Raw genomic sequence first — 6,185 nt, forward strand, 5'->3', positions numbered from 1 at the left:
TCGCATTGGAACGAATTATTTGGTTTAACATGTAATCGTATGGGAAAAGTTGATTTACCTTACGACATTTTCGTGATACGATCTCAGTTTCGGAATGGATTAATTTCGTATCTTGAGGTACCACTGTAATGCCAAACTCAGTGATTTCTCCGTCCTACTATGATTGCTAAAATTGAAATGTTTTGAAGGGTTATGAAAAATGTTAGAAAATATTTTTTTTATTACTCGTAGAGAAAATATTTATTTATAAAACTGAAGATATTTGTTGTCCAAATTCATTCTGAAATATGACTATTGCTGAGGACCCATGAAGACTATGAAAGATAATTAGGATAGTCAAGAAATCAATTAGTCTTTTTAGTAATTAAATTATCAAAATATATATTCACTTGTCCTCAATTTTTGATTCATCTACTCAAATTTCTGAAAAATGGTAATCTTTAGTTTCTATGTCAAATAGCCCCTCTTTTTAACAAATTCAATATAATGCTAATGGAATTATTGATATGATTAAAATCTTTAACTACTATTGTATATTATTGTAAGTTGTTGTTGCTAATTTTATAGTTATAATTAAAACTTTTATTACACTATTAGGAGTAATTATTCTATTCTTCTAATTTAGGTTATTATTTACAATTTACATTTTCTATTTTTTTAATTTTCTGACATATTTTATTATTAATCATATAGAAAATTAAATGATACAACTGGATTAAATATTGGGCTAGAGCTTGGATTGGCAGTTACTCAAGCTGTATTATTTGATCATTCTTTTATTATTGTTTTACATTTACATATTACAAATTTACAAATTTCATTTTTAGTCATTTCTATGTTAGAACTAATATAATTAATGAAAGAATTAACACTTAATTAAAATTTTTAACAGAATAGTATTTAATTTAACAAAAATAATTTATATGCATTTTTTATTTTTCCATATTAGTAGTATTTAATATTTATTTGCTTTTAGAATATTTTATTTTTTTCTTAAAATTGAAAATAAATAATAATATAAAATATTAATGACTTGAAATTCATTATTTTAATAGATATTGATGAATGTTTGGATGATATTCCTAATTGTAGTCCTGATGCTACTTGTTTCAATACTCCTGGATCTTATGAATGCCACTGTAAATCTGGATTTACAGGTTCAGGATTTGAATGTACAGGTATATTTGTATTCACAGTGTTCACTATGTAATAGAGTGAACTAAAAGATTCATTAGAAAATAAATTAGTATAATTTTATCCAAATATTATTGAAAATAATTTGTATTGATCAAGTTTATAGTAGAAACAGTTATAAAAGTAATAAAAAGTGATATTAATATATTAAAATTTTTTAATTTTTCCATTATAATATTTATTAGACAGTTTTAATTAAATTACTTATTTCATTCATAAAAAATTTCATTTTAAGTAAAATTTATATAAATTTTTTTTTTTTTTTTTTTTTTTNGATTAAAATATTAAAACAGTTATTTTTCTTTTACGTCATATAGACCTTATTAGCAATTACAACTTACAAGTATTAAAATTGAAAAGCTTCTTAAGAAATGCTTAGACTTTGTTTGATGTTACTGGAGTAAATTAATGGAGAAAAAATTTAATATTGAAGTATTAAGTTTGATTAAACATTCTAAATTCTTAAATTACAGGAATTACTCAAAGTAATCATTATAATGATAATTCTACACTTATACCTTTCATCAAAGTTTATGAAGTTTTTTGTTTCTATATTGTCTACTTGGACCTTGTTTATTAATAGGACTTGTTATACTGGTGTAGTTTCTGATTAGCAAAGAGGAAATTTTAGTCAAAAGTCAAAACAAAATAAAAATATCTTTATTTTACCTGAATTATTTATTATGAAGTATTTCTTCATTTTTAATCAATCTCTCATTTATGAGCATAACATTGTAACATATCTTGCAATATTTTCAGTGTTGATTCATTATTTAACATTATGATTCATAATCATTTTCTGGTGATTCCTCCTTCATACATTGATGCTAATATGGCTATATTTAGGAATATGAAAATGGCCTATTAGTTAACAATAAGTTTATTTAATAAAATATGTTCAGATTGTGTAATAAAGTATTTATTTATTTATTATAAAATTAAGATTGTTATATTTTTAACCAGTCAAATATAGATAATGGTTTGAAATATAGATCATTTTTTGATGTAAAACAATATGTAGCAGTTTGAAATTCAATAAAATAAAAAATATATATACAATATAAGTATTAACAATATCATTGCAATTTGAAAAGATAATTATGGATTCCTTAGATTTTCTACATAGTATAATATGGTTATTTCCTTTTCTTAAATAACTTATTTTCTATTTTAAACAGTTTGAAAAGATATTTAATATGGGATGATCAGATGTTTTATCATTCTTTATTAAAAAATAATTGTTTATAGTTATAATTTTGCAAAAAAAAAAGAAAATAAAATTACTTTCTAAAATAATACTATTACATATATATAAGCTATAATTTTTAACATAACTTATATATATGTAATAGTATTATTTTGGAAAGTAATTTTATTTTCTTTTTTTTAAATGAAAATCAAAGAAACCAAAATTAGATTGTGATTTATTATGTATAATATTATATTGATAATATAATTTTCACTTTTGTATTACTCCTTGAATAGCCATTCAGATATTTATCAGAAAAGTAAGTTGATTTAGTCAAAAATGAACCAAATTGTTACTAGAAGCAAAGTATAATGATACTATTGTATTAATATTTTAACAGTATTTGGAATTTATTTACAAAACAATAAAATGTTCATCATTTATTTCTAGAAACTCCTTTTACATAGTAAAACTTTATAAGAATTTTACTGTAATGAATAATAATAATCGTAATATTACATATAGTGATTTTTAAAAATAAATGCTTTATCATAATTTTAGAAATAATGGTAAATTAATGTATATGTTCACAGAAGTACAAATGTTTATTTGTTAATTATTCATTTATTATTGTACTTTTATTTATTTTTACAGATGTTGATGAATGCAGTGAAAATAAACATGTATGTAGTCATATCTGTATAAATTTTCCTGGAGGATTTGTTTGTAGTTGTCAGGATGGATATATTTTATCTTCTGAAAACATATTATGTGAAGGTATAATATATTTTTCATCATAAAGAAGTCATCATTCAAAATGAATTTGATAAAAATAATAAGGTTTTTCTTGCACAAGTATTACCACATACTACAGAAATATAAACATTAGGCTTCACAACATGATACTACAAAAAGCTGCCACATTAAACATGTTGTTCTTAAACACAAATACATAAATGAACAGCATGTAAACATGTTATTAGCTTGTTCCATAATTATGTCTTGACCTTAGTCTATCAAAGCATTAGGCATTGGTATATAAGCCAAATAGAATACACTTCATCACACAGTAATAACAACTCTCTCACTAGTCACCAGCTTGTTGAGATGAGATAGCTTAGCAGTTTCAATTAACTATAGAGCAATACTGGCAGGGGCACAGCTTTCAGTATGCCACCCATGCCAGTAAGACTTATGAGGAGAAATGAAGCAGAGAATGACCCACTAGTAGTGTCTGATTCAGAGTGGACAGCTGCTGAACATCTGTTCCCCATGTTAGTTGTAGCTGACTTATAAACACCTGGCTTAAGTGTGGCTACTGTGCAAAGATAAATATATTCATCACTTTGTTCACACAATGGACATGCATACCAACTCAACTAAAGTACTTCAGCAGTATTCCAATTACTACCAGCAAGGTTGGTAAACCATGCTAACAAATGAAGTGGACTGAAGATATAAATTAATTTATTACCCATACCTACTACACTTTCACAAAACTGAAAACAGATATGAGAGCATACAGACTGACATTACATGACAAATTCATACAAAATTATCAACATAATAATAATAAAAATAATAAATAAAAATACAACACTCATTACAGTTTTATAAATTAAATGCAACAGTGGAGAACAACATCTCAAACTTCTTGACACACAAAAAAAATATACATAAGGCTAAGTATTTTCTAGGAATTCATTAAGTCTATTTTGGTTTTGTCTGATCTCATGTGATGTACACGGTTGAAATAAAAACTGTATGCATTTATACAAGTGCAGCTAAATCACATATAGAAATTACATAAAAACACTTGCTCCAATGACATTCAAATGGAGTTTGGCCTAGAAAAAGATAAAACACTTCATATTGAAAAATGAATTCTGAATAAAAATCATTCCACTCAGAAATGGAGATATCACTGACATATTCATTTGGACACATAAGTCATTCTGGTATTGACATATTCATTTGGAGTTGTACATTGGACACACACAGAACTAGGACACAACTCCAAAGGAAAATACAAACAATATTAATAATAAAACAACAAATACCACTCTAAATCATCTGTAGAAAGTTATTGGGTTCAAGACCAGACAGAACTAGAGTGGACTTAATAAATCTCCCTGAAAAATGTCTTGCCTTATATATATTTCATTTATTTTAGTGTATTTGTTGTGAAGCCTGAGATTTAGTGTTGTTCTCCAGTGTTGTATTGTTCTCTAGAAATGCTATGAATTTTGTGTATATTTTGTATATATGTAGTACAGTAGAGCATTGATTATCTGAATACAAACCAACTGAAACATCAATTAACCAAAAGCATTCCAATTGGCAATTGCTAGTGCTGTGGCGCTACAGCACTCTCTCCCTCCCTGCCAACCTAAACTGAAGTCCTACTTTAATGTACTACTTTATGTAAGATATGTATTTGTAAGACACATAATACAAAATATATACAATACAGTTTTGTGTTTAATATATTTTTTCGTAAATGATCAATTATCCAAACAACCCCAGTCCCGAATTGTTTCAGATAATTGATGCTCTACTATATTTGTAATAAGCATATGTGTAGGATGCTGCAAATGCTTTCCTCTTCAGCCTTTCATTGCATTTTTGGCTCTGCTGAGGAAACTTCTGTCTTCATCTCATCTGCAATTTTGCAGAACTTTGCTTGAGTAGACTTGTTCATCTGGGTTCTTTCTTGTTGAAGCCTGATGACGTCTTCCAGTTTTCTTTTAGACAATGCTATTATTCTTTAGAGAAATAGTAACTGGAATAGAGATAGGACTTCTGAATTAAATTTTCATGAAGTGCACAATGGATCTTTTAGATCAAAGTACTTTTGGCTTGTCCCCATTTTTTTAGTCTACAGTCTAATATTGAAATATTATTTTTTTCTTAATGTGAATTTTATTATTTAATTTAATAGTATAATATTCTGTTAACCATATATATATTTTTATTTATAAGTAACTACAGTAGAGCGTCGTTTATCTGAATCAATTGGGGACTGGGGTTGTTCGGATAACTTATTTTTCGGATAACCGATTATGTACGAAAAAATAAATTAACCTATCCCATGTTGAAATTTTTCTCCATTGCATGTTGCTTCACGTTGAATTTTCGTCGATGTTAAGCCTAATGTAAAATTTTTAAAATAATAATCGTGGCTATTGTATCATTAAAAATTATTTCTTTATTTTTTACAAACAAAATAAATATATTGAAAAATATAAAAACAAAAAAAATTATACTTTAGAAGTTAATCTAGTATCAAAAACATTTGATTCAGCATGACACACAGTCCTCAGAAAAACACCACAAAAAAATGAGTGCTGCCAGCTAAAAAACACACATCAACAAAAAAATATTGGAGTAGCCCAAGATATAGCCAAAGATTGCAGCATCACAGCACTAGTGAAAATTTAAATTTGCCAACTGGAATTCTTTCGGATAAACGACGCTCTACTGTATTATGTATTTTCAAAAAACTTAATTTTTTATTTTGATAATTGATTTTATTTTACAGATATAGATGAATGTAAAAATTCTTCAGATCATGATTGTGATCATAACTGTCATAATAATCCAGGTTCATATAACTGCAGTTGTAATGATGGTTATGAATTACTAGATGATGGAAAAACTTGTATTGGTAATTGAAATTTTTAAAATAATTATTAAATTATCAGTTAACTAACTAATATTTAAATTATTTTTACATGTAATTTAAAATTAAATTTTAATAATTATATATAAATATGAAAGTTTATATATAAATTTTAAATTT

General features: G+C 25.7%; 1 long non-coding RNA gene across 1 annotated transcript; it reads left to right on the forward strand.

The window, feature by feature from the left end:
- The first annotated feature begins 972 nt into the window (after positions 1-972).
- On the forward strand, positions 973-6,053 carry LOC111616457. The gene is made up of 3 exons (XR_002755249.1): positions 973-1,178; positions 3,038-3,160; positions 5,925-6,053. It is a non-coding gene; the product is annotated as an uncharacterized LOC111616457 (long non-coding RNA).
- The last annotated feature ends 132 nt before the right edge of the window (positions 6,054-6,185 follow it).

This window comes from Centruroides sculpturatus, unplaced genomic scaffold (genome assembly GCF_000671375.1).
Source record: "Centruroides sculpturatus isolate CEXI.00-Female unplaced genomic scaffold, Cexi_2.0 scaffold3395, whole genome shotgun sequence".
In the NCBI taxonomy this organism is placed as follows: domain Eukaryota; kingdom Metazoa; phylum Arthropoda; class Arachnida; order Scorpiones; family Buthidae; genus Centruroides; species Centruroides sculpturatus.